We start from the raw sequence: 20,288 nt of genomic DNA, 5'->3' as shown, positions 1-20,288 counted from the left end.
CTAGAGGTAAAGGGAGAGATTCATGGACTATCATTAATGAGATGGCTCTCATCTTTTTGTATAAATAGGAGATCTCTCTCCTTCATTTGTTAGTCTTTAGTCCCTAGTTCTTAAGTTTGTAGTTCTTCCTTGATGGCTTTTGAAAGCTTTGGAGAACTTTGTTGTACTTTGTACTTTTGAAGAATTTGAATAAATCTTTGATGTTCTCAACATGGAAGGAGATGTGAAGTAGATGTCATGGAGCATATTAGAATGTAAGGTAGAGTAGATTTCATTTTGTAAATATTGCTTTGTAGAATGTAAGGTAGAGTAGATTTCATTTTGTAAATATTGCTTTGATTTGATTTGATTGCTTTCAAGTTTGATAGATTAGATTTTTCATTCATGCAAGTGTGTTCAATTTTGCTTTGATTTCATAGGTGGCAGAGGGCCCCTGCCTTGTATAGTTGTCATTTAATTTTGCATTTAATTTTGTTGTGCTTATGTATATTAGTTGTACATAAATTGCTTTCAAGTTGATTGTAGATTAGTGATGCACATAGCCTTTTAATGACTAATGACATGATAGAATCATCTTGTCCTTTTGCTGAAGCAGCAAGGATACTGGGTCTCATAGTCACTAGCTCATTGTTTGGTTATTGCATTTTATTTTGATTGAACTAATGACATGATAGAATCATCTTGTCCTTTTGCTGAAGCAGCAAGGATACTGGGTCTCATAGTCATTAGCTCATTGTTTGGTTATTGCATTTTATTTTGATTGAACTAGTTGTATATTTACACTTTTGTTTAAATACTAACTCCATCAATAACATGTTTTAAGTTCTTTTGAAGTGCTAAGTTTTGGAAGTTACCATTAGGGACATAGGCCTTGTCTTGAAATCTTTATCCATACTTGTCCTTTAAAAGTATTCTTAAGACCTTAGAATAGGATTTCCATTTGCATTAAACACTTTAGAAAACCAACAAGAACAAAACTCCAAAAACAACATAAACTATAAAACAACGAAGTAAGAGAAAGGTTAACTAAGCACATGTAGTGCACCACACTTCATCAGTTTACGATACCCAGATTGATAATTTATGTAGAGCAATTTAAGATGTTAAATTGACTAGACAATTATACATATAAATTTAGGGAGCCTCTTAAAATTTTCCCTGTGCATAACTACTTTTGCGACCATCCATCTAATAATTACTAATAATTAGATTAAAATTCTAGAAGCCCTATTCCAAACTAGACACACTACCAATGTAATTACAATCATTACAATTTTGAGTTTGCATTTCGTCAAACATTTTGTGGGTTTGCTGGTTTATGCTTGATTTGATGGTTTTCCTAGATATAATCTCTTTATTTTAAACTTGAAGTGGAAAATGATGGGCTAATACACCAAATGAAACAAAACCCCAAATCCAAGCAATTTAAGAGGAAGCATACTGAACATCTTATTAAAAAAAAATTGTAATCATCTGATCTCTTTTTATTCTGCTCCATGTCGTGGCCTGCTAACTGATTTTGAGAGAAACTACCTCTAAGGTGAGGCTTGACCTCTAGGTCCCCATGATCTTGTCTATGAATTTCCATCAATGGAGTCACTTTCACTACAGAGTAATTTGGCTTCACGCTGTTTGTAGGAAGCTTGGAGGCTAAATTGCAAGCTTGGCTCTTGTGGCTTTAAGGCATGCTGATGTCGATGCTTCTGATGCCAATGTCTAATGTGACTCTCTAATGTGGTCTGAAAATATTTACCTTGTGACTCTATTCCCAAATGCAAGCGCCTTTGAACCTACATTGACATTTACCACAGATAGATTTAATTCAGTGATCACGTAATTGAAACAGGGGAGAGATATTATGTTCGTTGATTTGCATAATTTCAGAACAAAAGAAAAAGACGTCATACCTCTAGCTGGTCATGAGTCTTCTATGAACTTCTATCTGAGCTCTTAGAGCATCAACAATCTGCATTTCTCTGTAAACATAATGGCAATCAGAAAATCACTTCAAAACCAAAAGGCTTATTTGAGTTTCTAGCCCATTTTTCTTCTGCAAATTTCTTATTGCTTAGTCCTAAGGACTGGCTGATAGTTCCTTCCATAATTGACAGAGTCCCATCTATAGAATTATTGGAGAGAATCCTACGCCATTAGAAAAATGAAGATCAGTGAATGTTCAAGTTTGATCTTTGATATTGCAAAGAAAATATTAAATACATTCACATTTTCCGAAGTTGCGGAAAGTTAAAAACTTCAGAACGAAACTGCCCATCCAAATTATTGTTTTCTATCACACTATAGAGCAAGGCAAAGGAAAGTTGGATAGTTGAAAGCAAGGTAGTGTTATAGTTACATCCTGGTTCGAAATTTTGGCTAGGCCTCTGTGTTTAATTAATATGGAAAGAAAGAAAGAAAAAATCCCCTTTCTTGATAAGCAAAGGATTCTAGGCATCGACAGGGAAGTATAATAACAAAGCATGGTGTTTGAGAAAAATATATATTGATACTCTAAATTAATTTAGGTCTTCTCAAACCTCACAGGGCTTGCTTACAATTAATAGAACTCTAAAACAGAGGTTAAAGTTCTTTGTACAAGTTGTCGATTATATACATTGGCCCTTGCATGTGCCAATGCTTAACACATTAGAGACAACTAAATTGGTTCATAGCAGCTCAAAATAATAAGAGTAAATTTGTGTTCTTCACTAGTGTTTCTTACCCTATTTGAGAGGTTCTTTTCAATTATTTAAATGTCATATCTAGGATATAATGAATCTCTTTCTGATTTTCCTGAGTTCAGTAATGCATAATCACGATTCCTAACAATGGATTTGATAAAGATAAGGGATTGAAGCTATACTTGGGGACTTGAACCATTATTGTCTATTATAAATCTACTGACATTTTCACTTGTGAACTACAAATAATCCTTTTTTTGGAACAAAAAATGAGTTTGAAGACATCAGACTTGTAGTTGATTGCTTGTTCATAGTGCAAGCCTATCATCTGAATTCTATAATTTGATTTCATGATTTTTTTTTCCTTACAGAAGATACCTTTATATATATTTATATTTATATATATCATAAGCCTAATTACTAAATTGATCTGGCTATTCAACCCACTGATGACCTTACCAAAATATTATTCCTCTAAACTTCTAGTAAATATGAATTTTGGACTGAGCTAGTGTCACTATAGATTCATCTCAGTGAAAATACAAAATTTTATGGATGCAAATTTAAATAGAAAATGAGGACAAACCAAAATCCATCCCACTATCATCATAACTGCAATCATCCTCACCACACACACTCTCTTCCTCTTCATTCACAATAATTGCATCTTCTTTCTTTTGTTTCTGGCGCCACTACAAAAGAAGAATTGCATAGAAAGTCATGCTCATCTTCCTCAATTTACTTCATTAAGGGATCTCGAAGGAACATTGTACTACCCTCCAAATTACATGTCAATTAACAGGTTTTGTTTGAAATTTTGAGTTTGCATTTCATCAAACATTTTGTGGGTTTGTTGGTTTATGCTTGATTTGATGGTTTTCCTAGATATAATCTGTTTATTTTAAACTTGAAGTGGAAAATGATATCCTAATACACCAAATGCAACAATAACCCCAAATCCAAGCAATTTAAGAGGAAGTATTACTGAACATCTTATTCAAAAACCATTGTAATTATCTTTGTTTATTCTGCTCCATGTCGTGGCCTGCAAACTAATTTTCAAAACAGTGATCTCTAAGGTGGGGCTTGACCTCTAGGTACCCATGATCTTGTCTATGAATTTCCATCAATGGAGTCACTTTCATTGCAGAGTAATTTGGCTTCACATTGTTTGTAGGAAGCTTGGAGGCCAAATTTGCAAGCTTGGCTATTGTGGCTTCAAGGCATGCTGACGTCGATGCTTCTGATGTCAATGTCTGATGTGATTTCTTTAATATGGTCTGCAAATATTTACCCCGCGACTCTATTCTCAATTGCAAGTTCCTTTGAACCTAAATTGACATTTACAAGAGATATATTCCATTTAGTCATCAGGTATCTAAAATAGTGGAGAGATATTATGTTCGTCGATTTTCATAATTTTAGAAAAAATTGTCAAAGAACCAACAATCTACATTTCTCTGTAAACATAATGATAATCAAAAAATCAGTTCAAAACCAAACAACTTATTTGAGTTTCTAACCTATTTTGCTTCTGCAGATTTCTTATTACTTACTCCTTAGCACTGGCTGACAATTCCTTCCATAATTGATAGAGTCACATCTATAGAATTATTGGAGAGAATCCTACGCCATTGGAAAAAAGAAGATCATTGAACGTTCAAGTTTGATCTTTGAACAATGTAACATTGATGATATTGTAAAGAAAATATTACATACACTCACATTGTCTGAAGTTGTGGCAAGTTAAAAACTTTAGAACGAAGTTGCACATTCAAATTATTGTTTTCTATCACACTATAGAACAAGGAAAAGGGAATGTAAAAACCAGTTAGTTCGAAAATATAGTAAATCTTAGTTTATGTTGTATTTCAACTCACTTGAACTTATATAGTGGTCAAAGATTCGAGAAAAGTTCGAGAGTAGATAACCAAGTGGGCACTTGAACTTACATAGTGGTCAAAGATTCGAGAGCAGATAACCAGTTGGACACATCAGAGACCTCGAATAAAACTCTGGTGAGCCAAACTATTAAGATACTCCACAACTCTAGCAACATCCAATGCAATAGTGAGCCTCTTTGTACAATCCAATGGCTTCAGATTGTGCTTTTCCCAGTCAAACAAATGGTGACTGAACTAGGCTTACTTATTCTTTTATGTCCTTATCCCATCCCTCATGAATGAAAGCTGCCTCTGTATAGTAAGGGCCTGAGTGTATTTCCAACCTTCCCCCTACGGTCCGTGATAAGGAATGGACCGCTCGAATATTTCTCTAGTCCCAACCTGGCTAATGCCGCTAGTGGTGGTTGTATGTTTTACACTCACATTGTCTTAAGTTGCGGCAAGTTAAAAACTTCAGAACGAAGATGCCCATTCAAATTACTGTTTTCTATCACACTATATAATAACAAAAAGGGAATCTAAAAACCAGTTAGCTCGAAAATATAGTAAATCTTAATTTATGTTGTATTTCAACCCACTTGAGCTTACATAGTGGTCAAAGATTCGAGAGCAAATAACGAGGTGGGAACTTGAACTTACATAGTGGTCAAACATTTGAGATCAGATAACTAGCTGGGCACATCGGAGACCTCAAATAAAACTCTGGTGAGACAAATTGTTAAGATACTTCATACCTCTAGCAACATCCAATGCAATAGTGAGTCTCTTTGTCCAATCCAATGCCTTCAGATTGTGCTTTTCCCAGTCAAACTAATGGTGACTGAACTAGGCTTGCTTATGATTTTATGTCCTTATCCCATCCCTCGTGAATGCAAGTTGCCTCTATATAGTAATGGCTTGAGCGTATTGCCCACCTGTCCCTTATGGTCAGTGATAAGGAATGGACCACTCAGAGATTTCTCTAGTAACAACGTGGCTAATGCTGCTCATGGTGGATGTATGTTTTATTGATTGTTTATCCTACGCGTTGCCATATATATATATATATATATATATATATATATATATATATATATATATATATGTCGAGATACCTGTCAATCCTTGTCTTTTTTTCCAGGGTTGTATTTGTTTGTATCCTCCCAGTCGTGGCGGGATTTTCCCAGTCAAACAAATGGTGACTGAATTAATCAAAACCTAAGCCATAAAGTTGTTAAGTTCTTCAATATTATTCACATAATAGGTACATAGCAATGACATCCAAAAGTTTTCCCTAATTACCTTCAGAGAAGAAACATGTGCTATTATTTAAGACAAAATGCTGGAAGGACTAAGATGTGGAAGAAACAACATGATAAAAGCTTCTGCAGACAAAGCCTAAAAAAAACCATGAATCCAAAACAGACAATAAATACAAATTGTTTCTATAGTGAAAACGAGAAAACTTTCAGTTTTGAATTTTCATGAGGGGATGAACCCACAGATGCAGCATTGCCTAGATTTACATGGCCTCAATTCGCAGGCAATCGTCATCGCATCTATAAATCCCTGTGAGAGACACATATGAAGGGAGGGGTAGGGTTTCATATAGAAGGAAGCCATGTTGCCTGATCGCTAGAAGTAGCAGTATCAACATTGTTGCATTCATTCGTCAAACCCTTATATTCGTAGGGACCCAAACAGAGCAGCCACTCAGATAAGATCAAGTATATCACTTTTTATTATCCATCACGATACGAATATATAGCTGACTCATGTTCTAACCCTTGCCTTAACCTAATCGTGGTTGAGAGTCGTTATTTCACTATTGTGGTCGTGAAAATTCATAACTCACTAATATGGCTCTTAAATCCTATGGTAGAGAATATTTCAATCGTCTAACACCAAAATCAATGGTTCATTAAAGTTACAGGTGGAATGGATGGGAGTTCTTTTCAAAGGGGAATGCCTTACGGTGTTAGTAATTATACAATATTGCTTAAATATATAATATTACTTGTTAAAATAAACAATAAGAGATTGTATGATATTATTTTAAACATGGAAAATTTGAAATCCAACGAACCGCAACCATGCACTATGAAAATATGATGGAATATATAATGTTACATATAGTAACAGATAATCATTATCTCTATTGTTTAATTTTGTATATAATTTTTTTTAAATTTATTTGGTTATTGTAAATGTGATTATTATCATTAAAAAATTAATATGTTTTATCTTCAATAAGAAATTTATTAATGTTATTTAATTGAGTTGTTTTTTAAATAATTCTGAATAGAAACATATATCTAATTAAATTTATATTAACTATTAATTTTGGTTTGCATTCATAAACATGTGCATAAATACAAACATGTCAATTATTTGAGTTGGAGTTTTAAACAATGATACAAATCAATCTAAGTTTTTGTTTGTCTTAATATATCACATGGAAGAGGTTTTTACACCATATGTCACATGAGGCAAAATTTTCAACTTATGTGACATATCACATTTTGTCAAGGTTTCTTCTCATGTGACACATCACACCTTCTCAATCTGTCCTCCACTTCTCCATTGTGACAACATTTTTTTGTATCATATCAAAGTTTTGTTAAATGCCATATACATGAGATTTGGAAAATTTTGAGTTTCACATCATGACACTACATCAGAGTTGGTTTAAGTGTAAAACATAATTTAAAAGAGCTTATTCCACCAAGCCAAAGTTTTAAAAGATTTGACACATCACACTAAGTGACCTTTAGGTATGATGCAAAATGTTGGAAATAGATCTTTCACCCAAATTTTTATATGTGTGATTCGCAAGCTCGAAACACATGTTTCATTGGAGTCTCTTTTTGTGTGATACATTAAATTGGCCCTTGATGTGATGATTAAACTTTCTTTTGAAAGGATTTTAAAGTGTAAAGGATTTTTTCAAATTAATGCACCTTCCCTATTTTTTTGAGTTTCAGATACACTATCAAAAGTGTCATATATGAGGAAAAATAAATTCCCTACCACCATTATCATAGAATAGAAGTGGCTTCAATTTTTGAATAATATGAACAACATAAATTATTATTTTTGGGGATCATCCAATGGTTTTTTTGGTTTCTAGTATAAAACTACTCTTTGTAAGAGGCTACTAATAATAGATGAGATAATTTGTAATCATTTATTTGTCTCCATATAGAAAATTTGTTATATTGAAATACTTACAATACAAATACTTGATGTTGTGAATGAGTGTATTATAGGTTCCAAATATGGCAACCTAGAAAATGAGAAAGGAAAAATTAGCCATCATGGAATAAAGCTCGAAAGGGAAATGGTTCCTATGATTAGGGATGCAATTACTTATCAAGTTTTCTAAGAAAATACATTATTTAGACAACTTTTGGCTATTGCATTTAGCATGCAGGATGCACGAGGGCTTCATTCAATGAAGCTCTGACATATCACATGCATTTGTGGTATACTAAACAATACCCTTAATTTGACTACATATTGGAAAATACCTCTAAAAATCACATTATTGAACCCCTTATCGATACAAACTCAATACACCTTCCCAATTAAAAAGGCCCCTACTTTCAATATATATTGTAGGTATCCATTTTTTCATTAACTTTGAGCTACATTTGTTGTACCAACTAATATAAAAACCCTTTACCCGCTATTATATGCTCAATATATTATGTCATTTTTTCTCAATATATATCCCCCAATATGAATGCATGTGGTACGGTATTTCTCCCCTAGTGAAGCCCTCGTGGAACCATGGACCATCTATTTTTAGCGTAAATTCCAAGAGCTAAATGTAATGTTTCTTATGAGTCATAATGTATAGTTATCTGCAAAACCAGACTAAGACAAAAAAGGGAAGTCCAAAAGATATAACCGCTAATGGGAAGTAAATAAACAATTTCACCTTAGAAAATAATTTCAACTCATTAGTGATATATGTCCAAGAGTACCTAATTGAAGGGGTCTTTCTTTTTGTAATTGGAGGAATTATTTCCGAAATATTTGATGAGAATAATCCCTTATCACCATTTTAGATGAGGAGTAATTGGTGTTGTGTGATTTTCTTGGTGTGGGTTGCTTCTAGTATTTGTATTATCACCTTCACAACAATAAGGCTATATTATTCATGTGTCGACAATTCTTCTATGAGTTTATGGTTTTGTAATTTTAATTACTCATTCGTTATTGTTACTTTAAGTTGGTAAATGGAGGCTAATGATTGACTTTTTGTTTTAAACTAATTTTTTCACCTATGACATTCATCATCTATGAGTTTCCGCTTTTATTTAACTCTTAATTAATTTGGGATAATTTAACTTATACTAGAAACTCTTTGTGAACAACCTTGAAATAGATCCACTAATTTCATCTAGGTTTTCTACACCCCCTTATTCTTGAATTCACAGGTCTCCCCTGTGGGGTGGTGGGGGAAACCCCTCCTTCAATAATATTGTGGCGAGGAGAGCCACTAGGAACATATCTCGTAGACTCAACCATCTGAGCTCAGTAACGAATAATCAGTAGTTCTCAACAACATCGAAAGACCAAGCAAAACTACGAAAGAACAAAATAGGGCAATGGACCCCACAAATGAAAGGCTCGGGGAATACAAGCACTTGCTTCCCACTAATAACAAAAACTCTATTGTATGAAATCATATAAAAAAAAGATAACATATCAAGGACCATGCACTAATTTGAAAATTTGTGGGAATTTGGCCCTTAGATAAAATAATCAAGGTGGATCAGGAAGTACCAGTAGAAAGAGGGAGATATAGAATTTAAACTAGGCTCAGGCTCAAAAGGTTTCTTCACAATTATCTTCAATAACATAGAGGATGGGGACAAAATATTTTAGGGGGGCCCTACTTTCTAATCTCTAGTAGAGTATACATGAAACCATAGATCGAGAGATTCAACTCAAATACAAAATATTTCAATTCAACCCTGATCTAAAGTCTTCATGAAGCACCAAGATTCAAACTTCAAATTTGAAATGTAGGACTCTGTCTTGGTGACTATGGAAGTGTATCGTTTCAATGTTTGATGATAGTATGTGACACATGTAATGTGACAATAAGATGGAGGAGAGTAATTTGAAGGGCATAAGGGTTCAAAGGCCGAGTAACTGTCATAAACTGAAGAAATAATAATAATAATAATAATAAATAAAATAAAATTACATTCACCAGATTCCCAATTCATAGAACAGATACACTTTTACAAATAAATATATTATTTCCCTCTTTATAATTACATCTATAAACAAAAAAAATTAAAAATAAAAATATTTATTTCCTTATATATAATTACATGTATAAAGATGAATTTATAAGTATATTAATTAACACAGGGAATAGAGGTAACCAAGCACGTAGTTTAATTTTTTAATGCACATTTTTTTGGAATTTAAATATAAGTTTGATGAGATTGTAATTTGTAATTATTTAAATTAAATTTTGAATAAAAAATAAATTTAAAATTTTTAAAGATGCTCTAAATTATACAAATCAAATTTATAATTATCACAAACTTATTACTCCAATGAATATTTATACAATTCCCCATAAAATTAATAAAAAATATAAAAAAAAAAATTAAAATACGTAAAAATTAAACTTTGTTCATAACAAATTAAAATATCCACTTTAAAGCCCACGGGGCATAAAATAGACAACGATAGGGTGTAGTGTTAAGGCACTCTGTAATGTGAAGGTCATTGGTTTGAAATTTTGCAGGAAAATATCCAGCCATATTAAGGGCTGATGTGGCCTAGGTTGGGTGTCATCTCTATGTGATTTTGACGAGTTAGATGCCCCTAGATTGAGATTCCTCAAGAAAATTGCACTTTAAAAAGAAATTGTGATTTCTCAAGAAAATTACACTTTAAAAAGAAATATATATATATATATATATAGATATATATATATATATATATATATATATATATGTATCTTTTTTAAATATTATTGAAATATACAGTTTGTGATCATTAAATATCACACACAATGTTTAAATTTAATATTATATTAATACATGATCCCTTAACAACCCTATGCCTTTCTTTTTTTTCCCTTGGAAAAATCGTAATTTTATTCATTAAAAATGATCAAAATTACATGTTGTAGATGCTAATGAACATATGCAATAATAGCATGTTCTGATTTCTCAAAATCCATAAAAGGCTATCTATTCTTTCCTACCTTTCTTCTTTTCCACTTTTCGCCAACCACCAATATGGGGAGTGGATGTTACAATAGACACTTGATTCTCATTGGTATTAGTTTGACATTCTTTGCCAGAATCAGATCCCTCACTTCCATGAATTCGTTCGCTGCCACTTATTTCTTTCCCTGATGTGTGCTTCTCATACTGCTGCAAAGAGTTGTTGGGCCTCTGTGTTAATGACGAGCTGTGATCTGTCTTGTCCTTCTGTGGGTTGTTTTGTACTAACTGTACATTATTGTTTGTAATGTTTTCAGTTGTCTCTTCTTCATCTGCTACTTCTTCTCTGATCTCAATGCGTTTCCAGCCTTTTGGCTTTTGGGATTGCTTCTTATTTCTTTTGGGATCTTTTTTAGCTTGTGGGCATGCACTATGAAGATGGCCTATTTGTTGATAGCTATGGCAATGAAATGCCATATTTTCATAATCAAGCGGTTGAATCCACTGTATATTGTTATGGACCAATATTATTCGATCAGAAAAACCTTGACTCAAATCTACTTCAACACATATTTTGGCAAATGTAACTATGCCTCTTGAAACTCTATTTGCATCAATCTTGAGAAATTTTCCCAGTGAGTTCCCTATTCCTTCTAATACTTTGTGATGCCAGAAGTGTAGTGGAAGATTGTGTATCCTAACCCATACAGGGATTTTAGATACCACCATAGTGGTGGCATCAAAACCTGGGAACCAAGGGATCATGAAAAGTCTTGCATTGCCCCAGAACCATGGTCCCTCATTAAGGGCATAATCCATGTCTTGGACTGTGTCGAATTTGACAATAAAATACCCCTTGGAACATAGATGAATATCATAATTCGTTGTCCATGTAGAGAATATCCATTGGTGTAAAGCGTCTGATTTAGGCCAAAAACCATTAAATCTACATATGACTACTTTGGTATGAAATTCTGCATAAATTTCATTTACCTCAGGCAGAGTGACTGTCATGGCTAGTATCTCGGAATTTTTTCTCCACGATATAGGGTCTAGGTAGTTCTGTAGGTGGTGCTAGTTTAGTTTGGGCTTCCTTCCCTTTGACCACATCTTTGAAAGATCCTGTGCCCTTTGAGCTAATTTCGGAGCATCCCCCGCGTAGACGGAGATTGAGGATGATGGTCAATTCTGAAGCAATGCCATAGTCCTGTAGTGTGTGATTATCCTGTAGGATTTATCCTGAATAAATAAAACTTTGCAAACTTACCAATATGCCTAGCTGATTTTGGATTTCGCCCTTTAATTCTTGTATCCGCCTCCCCTTCCAGATTCGCTTGCAGACAATTCGACCTTGTAGTGTTCTGATGAAAATTTGTATTAGATTCGATGTTGTGTTGGGTGGATCTATCCTTGACGAAGCTTGATTTGCTGAGAGGTACTCAGGTTCTGTTAGATCTGGTCGAAATGGACCCCCCTCTATTACTTGTGTCTTCAAATCTGGGCCAGTATAGCCTTCTTGTATGATAGGCTGTGGAGGTTTCTCCTTGATCCAGAAAGGCCCTCATCAAAAGCAATCCCAACGTTCTTTGCTATTTCTATGTACTGTTGCTTGTTTTCGATTTGGTGGGAGCATCAATACAAACTCCTATCGACAAATCTAGAACAACTCTCATTGCTTCCAAGTGCATGGTCTTGTGGGGTAGGGATTAGGCTGGCTAAATCCCCGGGCAGATCTTTGGAAACTATGACAACAACATAAGGTTTCTCCTCTACAAAGCTCTTTCCTTCTGCATCCACTATGTACCAGATACTAAATCCATTGTGGGAAGCATTGATAGGGCTCGATCCAGAATAAGGGCCGAGACTAAAGAGAAACTCCAGATCTGGCTGAGGCAAGGGCAGATTTTCCTTTTGTGGGAGTAGATCCGTTAGATTTTTGTCAAATCTGTAAATGAGCACGTGTTTTGGTGAGATGGAGATCTTCCCAAATCTAACCCGAACCAAAATTGTGCATGAGTTGGGATTTCACTCTTTGGTCTATGAGCAGAGATCTCCATTAATATTCTAGCCAAGACCATTAGGGCAATCTGGGTTGTCCTGTGGAAAACTCTTGTTGAGACCCATGATTCCGCATTCGAGATCATATCTTGTTCTTTTCTGGTAGTCAAAGTGATGACCCCAATATCTTCACCCACAATGCTCTCTGTAATGTGGATCTGGCGAATCTCGGAACCATCAGATTTGAAATCCCTACTTTCATGACCAATGAATGGCCCATAATCCCTAGATGTAGCTCGTTTACCTTGACGAAAACAGACTTCTTCAAACTCGTCTTCGCCATCGCCATGCCGAAATTCTTATCAGAGCTCTCTTGGTTCCCCCGACAGTGTTTTTCATCACAACCGTATGCCTTTCATTTTGAAATCATGATAATTTTTTTCTAAATTATTTAATATATTATAATTTTTGGTATAAATATTAAATTGATATATGAATGTTTTTTGTTTATGTGATAAGTGATTTTCCCACGTAAGAATCATACTTTTAAAATTTACAATGATATATAGTGTATCCCTCTAAACTTAATTTTATGATTTTTTAGAATAAAACACATACTATTAAGTCATAAGGTTTTTTTTTAATAGTTTGAATTTAATATATAGATATATATATATATATATGGGGAATATCACAGAATTTATATTAGTGTGAAAAATAAATATTTACAATGTTAATAATTTTTATTGGTGTGTCACTAGGGAAACCAAACCAGTGGCATAAACTCAAAATTTTAAGATTGTCTCTATTGTTCATGATCTACTGAGGTGATAAGACAAAACAAGCAAAGAAAAAATGTCTACACAAAGAACACTACATAAATTGAAAGACATTATCAAACGGTTGGAAAATAAACTATGAGCTTGAGCATGAACCATATACTCTCTCATTGAATTGAATTGTGCGCCTAATCTAACAAATGGGGATCACTATTAGTATCTTATGTTGAGGGATTTGTGACTATGATTTTCTTAGTCAACTGTGTGACCTTCATGTTAATGTTGTCTATTTTTTCTATGAGCTAGGCCATACAATGATACTTTCTTGTTGAGTGTCAACCTGTTTCTAAGAACTCTTCCCATAAGAGTTTTTGTGTGCCAATACAGGTTGATAGTCTACATGTAAACAAATTCTCTGGCTCTAGTAGAATTCCGTACATCCAAGATCCAATTTCTAGTCTATTGTTCCACATGTGTGCTTAGCATGAACTTGTGAGCTTCTCTGACTTGCTCCTCTATGTCAAAGATTACTCTCTCGGCAAACTTAGTGATGATATCCTTGCAGGGTTGGGAGACTATATAAGAGAGGGGGGAGCCTCAAGTCTATCTCTTCTACCATGTCGAGAGGGTCTAACTAGATGATGGCTCGCCATGTTAGTGAATGGAGATGTGATAGGAGAAATTGAGGTGGAAGGGACGAATCAAAATAGAAGGGAGTGAGTAGTGATAAATAAAGGAGGATTGATCGAGGGATGAAGGCCTAAGAACAAGGGATGAAAATAGTCAGGGCTGGACCAAAACAAGAGGGGGAGTTAGCAATATGATCAACTAATACCAGGGAAGAAACAAGAGATAGGGAGGGAAACCATAGAGATACATGCAAGAAGTAACCTCCTAGATACACAGGGCCGAGGAAGGGGATGGAGGTCTAGAAACCAAAAGAGCTCACAGAGGATAGAGAAGTAGACATAAAATGTTGTTGATTCGAAATATAATTGTAAGATAAGAGTAAGAAAAAGTGAAACCTGAGATAGAAGGTCCCATGGAGAGGATTGACGCACATGAGTGAGAAGATCTGGAACTATTGATATGGATGGGGGTAATTAGATCCTTTGTTTGCATGCTCTCCATGAAATGGCGCTAACAATCTATAGTTGCAAAGCCCTATTGTATCCTGCCATGGCTGGTGGATTATAAATGGATTTAAACACTTCCTCTTCACTGTGTTATGGCTTGTCCCCATTCCTCTATATAATGATCATGCTTCGACCTATATTCTTCCATAATTGAAACAATGTGTCCTTGAAAGTGCAAACCATAACACTAGTGTACCTTCCCAACTCTTTGCATGCTTCCTCTCTATGCTGGTGCAACAAACACTAACTTACCATCTTTTTTTCGTCCTTTGCAGTAACGGGATGGCAATGTAGGCCGCCATGTCGATGTATCCTACTCTCCCCTATAACTTTGCGTTATCATCACTTAATCTTTTTTTTTTCAAGTTTATTCTACTAACTAGTAACATTGAGGGAGATACTCAAGAGGTTGGTAAAGAATGAGTAAAGGCATTGATACACCATGAGGCTTAGTTCTAGTCATTATTGAGTATATAATGTCTTTCACTATATTATTTTACCTGGACAAATCACTTTGACATGCAATATAATTAACATGTCTTGGCACAATCCTTTGTATGCCCATTGACCAACCTTAAGGTTTGTTCTATCTCTTGTAGGAGTAAATGTTTAGTAGACTAGGGAGATATGGGAAATTCTCTCTAGAGTTAGGCAATTGTGTGTTGATAATTTTTTAATATACCTTGTTTTGTTGTCCTCTCAAGCCAATTGTTTGGCAAACAAATTGTACATTAAGAGTTCAAGGTTGTAAGCTAAAAATTATACATTGGATAGACAATAAAAATGACAAGACTAGAAAAGGCTATGACTCCCAGCTAGTATGTGCCTCTCTCACTAATGGGATTGTTACTTCATTATAGCTTAGTTTATGGCTTGCTATGCTCCTTCTTCCAATGTCTTTATGTAGACTTCTCTCATATGGATTTTGACTATGTTCCTATAGCATGTTTCTCTCCCTAATTGTAATGCATTCTCTCTAATGACAAGCCAATAGGTGGAAATTTCTATGAACTACCCTCATTTTTGGAATAAAACGTAACTTGAAACTTAGTCTAGTCACAAGCATGAAATGATCCCATATTCATTACAATGCTATATCTTGAATGTATGATAGGTTAAAATGCTCTCTTGATCCCTTATTTCATCTATTTTCTTTCATAATATTCCATTGATCCTAATCAACCATGGTATTGTTATGATAACTACAAGAACTAATAAATAGACATGACCATAACCCTAAAAGAGGACCATCATAACCATAAAAGAGGACCACTTGTCATAAAACAAAAATAAATAAGATTAAAGAAAAAAGAATATGAAAATAAAGAAAATGAACATCCATTAATGACATTTCTTTGTAATATTAGATTTCTTACTTCAATATTGACCACTCTTTTTTGTGTTATCAACTATATATTAAAAAATCAAATATAATTCAATAAATTATATTAAAATGAACATCCAATAATAATATTTATGTGTGATATTGGATTTTTTACTTCTTTAGCAATTGCTTTTTGTGCTATTAACTATATATATATATTAAAAAATCAAATAAAATTCAGTTAATTGTGTTTTAAGAAATCAAATAAAGTGATATTGAATTTTTTTTTTTTTTTTTTTCCGAAGGTGGCAAAACCTATCAAACTCAGGTGTCTAACCAACAGTGAGGACAACCATCTCTGGCTGCTATCCGCGAATGTCGATTTGACTCATCACCGTTATCAAGGAAAACCACGCCACCTGTAATAACCCGCTGGTGGTCCGTAAGGGAGCAGGCTTTCACTCCTGCCAGATGCCTCTGGGTCTTGGGCCGTTAACCTGTTTCCTTACGTCCGAGGAAAACGAGCTCTTAGCCAAGCAGAAGCAGTTTTACGGCATACTCCAGACCGGTGATATTGAATTTCTTACTTCTTTAGCAATTGCTTTTTGTGCTATTAACTATATATATTAAGAAATCAAATAAAATTCAGTTAATTGTGTTTTAAGAAATCAAATAAAATTCAATGAATTGTATTATGAAAATAAACGTCCATTAATAACATATTTTGTTAGTAACTCTAACACGTATCCACATTCCGTCGTTTCCGGTGACAAAAGTGACAGGTCGCTGATGGTGGAACTTTTAATTGTTTGGAATATTTCAATCAAGAAACCTCTAGGAATGTTCCAAGCAAGAAACTTGTGCTGATCCCCACCTTACTAGTGTTTTTTTGGGTTATAAAATAACATTACAATACTGGTTGAGATACAGCGTTTGGCCAAAAGGAGCGAGCCGGCGGCTGCAGCTTCTTGCTTCTAGATTAAGCAAAAATAAATAAAAGTGGTTATAATCATAAAAGAGGATCACTTATCATAAAACAAAAATAAATAAAATTAAAGAAAGGAAGACCACTTATCATAAAACAAAAATAAATAAAAGTAAAGAAAATGAATATTCAGTAATGAAATTTCTTTGTTTGTAATATTAGATTTCTTACTCTAATATAGCAACTATTTTTTGTGTTTTTGTGTTATTTAGTATATATTAAGAAATCAAATAAAATTCAATTAATTATGTGAGAATAAACATCCAATAATAACATTTATGTGTGATATTAGATTTCTTACCTTTTTAATAATTATTTTTGTGCTATTAACTTTATATTGAAAAATCAAATAAAATTAATTATATTAAGAAATCAACTAAAATTAAATGAATTTTGTTCTAAAAAATTAAATAAAATTTACTAAATTGTGTTTCAATGCAAGTAAGAATATATATCCATTAATAACATTTTTTATTAACATTGAATTTATTGATTCCTTGGCAATTGCTTTTTGGATTTTTGCAAGACTATATGATGAAAGATGAAATAAAAATCAATTTACAAATTAAATAAGATAATAAAAAGTGTACCGAGAAACCAAAAGATAAAAACTACCCGAAACCCTAGTAATAATGTTCCATCATGAACCAAGAAAAATCAACAATAAATTTGTTTATAATAATGCCTCTAACACGTATGCACTTTCCGTGTTTCCCGTGACAAAAGTGAAAGGTAGGTTTGGAATATTTCAATCAAGAAACTTCCTGGAATGTGGAACTTTTACTTATTTCGAATATATTTCAATCAAGAAACCTGCGGGAATGTTCCAACCAAGAAACTTGTTACCTGTTACCTTACTCTTTTTTTTGGGGTTGTAAAATAACATTACAATACTGGTTGAGATACAACACATCCTTTCCACCCACCCATAGTGAGATGCCATACTCGTTTGGCCAAAAGGGGCTCGGGTTCGGCTGCAGCTTCTTGCTTCCAGTTTTGAATAACCGCCTCACCTATTCATCTTATTCATTGTGTCAGCGGTTCTTCTTCTTATTTGGCAAAACAATAAATAGAAGTGGCTATAACCATAAAAGAGGACCACCTATCATAAAATAAAAAGAAATAAAATTAAAGAAAATAAACATTCATTAATGACATTTCTTTGTAATATTAGATTTCTTACTCTAATAATAACATTATGTAAGAAGAAACATCCAATAATAACATTTATGTGTGAAATTAGATTTCTTATCTTTTTAATAATTGCTTTTTGTGCTATTAACTTTATATTAAGAAATCAAATAAAATTAATTATATATTAAAAAATCAACTAAAATTAAATGAATTTTGTTTTAAGAAATCAAAGAAAATTTACTGAATTGTATTTCAATGTAAGTAAGAAGGAATATCTATTAATAACATTTTTTATTAACATTGAATTTATTGATTCGTGGGCAATTACTTTTTGGATTTTGAATTTATTAATAAAAATCAATTTACAAATTACTATCTAAATAAAATGAATTTTGTTTTAAGAAATCAAAGAAAATTTACTGAATTGTATTTCAATGTAAGTAAGAAGGAATATCTATTAATAACATTTTTTATTAACATTGAATTTATTGATTCGTGGGCAATTACTTTTTGGATTTTGAATTTATTAATAAAAATCAATTTACAAATTACTATCTAAATAAGATAATAAAGGGTGTCCCCCGGCCTGGAGTATGCCGTAAAACTGCTTCTGCTTGGCTAAGAGCTCATCTTCCTCAGACGTAAGGAAACAGGTTAACGGCCCAAGACCCAGAGGCATCTGGCAGGAGTGAGGCATCTGGCTTACGGACCACCAGCGGGTTATTACAGGTGGCGTGGTTTTCCTTGAAAACAGTGATGAGTCAAACCGACATTCGCGGATAGCAGCCAGAGATGGCTGTCCTCACTGTTGGTTTGACACTTGAGTTTGATAGGTTTTGCCACCTTCGGAAAAAAAAAAAAAGTGTCCCGAGAAACCAAAAGATAAAAACTGCCCGAAACCCTAGTAACAATGTTCCATCATGAACCAAGAAAAATCAACAATAAATTTGTTTATAATAATGCCTCTAACACGTATGCACATTCCGTCGTTTCCCGTGACAAAAGTGAAAGCTAAGTTTGGAATATTTGAGTCAAGAAACCTCCTGGAATGTGCCAAGCAAGAAAAAGAGTTCTCATGATGGTGGAACTTTTAATTATTTCGAATATATTTCAATCAAGAAACCTCCGGGAATGTTCCAAGCAAGAAACTTGTTACCTGTTACCTTCCTCGTTTTTTTGGGGGTTGTAAAATAACATTACAATACTGGCTGAGATACAGCACATCCTTTCCACCCATACTGCGATACGCGTTTGGCGAGCCGTCGGCTGCAGCTTCTTGCTTCCAGTTTTCAGTTATTCGTCTTACTCATTGTCTCAGCCGATCAGTCCATCCATTCATCCTTCTGCAATGGCAAACCTACCCACAGCACCGCAACAGAAGCACGATGCTTCATCGTCTTCTGCCTCCACCTCTTATCCCCGATATGATGTTTTCATCAATCATCGGGGATCGGATGTTAAAAACACCTTCGCGTCCCATCTCTACCAGCGCCTTCGTGACCATGGATTGTGGGTGTTTCTTGACAAGCCTGAACTTGAGCCAGGACACGAATTCCAGTCTCAAATCGAAGCCGCTATTCGAGTGGCTTCTGTGCAAATAGCAATTTTCTCTCCGGCTTATGCGGAATCGAAATGGTGCCTCGATGAACTAGTTCTCATGATCAAGTCCCGGGCACCTATTGTTCCGATATTTTATAATGTAGAGCCTTTCGAGGTCAGGTGGAACGACAAAAAAGGAGTATACGCTGAAGCCCTGAAGAAACTCGAACAGAAGACCATAATCGACCCTCAAACTAATAGAGAGAAGCCACGCCACGACTCCGCTACCATTCAAGGCTGGAGAGATGCTCTTTCTCATGTCGCCGACATAAGTGGTCTCGAGCTGAAGACCTTTAATGGGTAACGTTCTACTGTCTCGCGTCCGTACACATATTTTTAGGAGGAAACTTTTTATTAAAAGGAAAAAGTAGTATATATATATAGATTGGAACATTTTTCTGTCTTTCTTCTTTGGAAAATTGCATACAGGAGACTGAAAACTAATCAACATACTTTCAAAAAACCTATATCTTACGAGATTGTATTTCTTTGTTGAACAAGAAGTAGTATATATATAGATTGGAACATTTTTCTGTCTTTCTTCTTTGGAAAATTGCATACAGGAGACT

The sequence above is a fragment of the Pinus tabuliformis genome, chromosome 6 (genome assembly GCF_031772625.1).
Source record: "Pinus tabuliformis cultivar Carrire ecotype Pingquan chromosome 6, CPIR1, whole genome shotgun sequence".
Lineage (NCBI taxonomy): Eukaryota > Viridiplantae > Streptophyta > Pinopsida > Pinales > Pinaceae > Pinus > Pinus tabuliformis.
Note: the sequence above shows the minus strand (reverse complement) of the source record.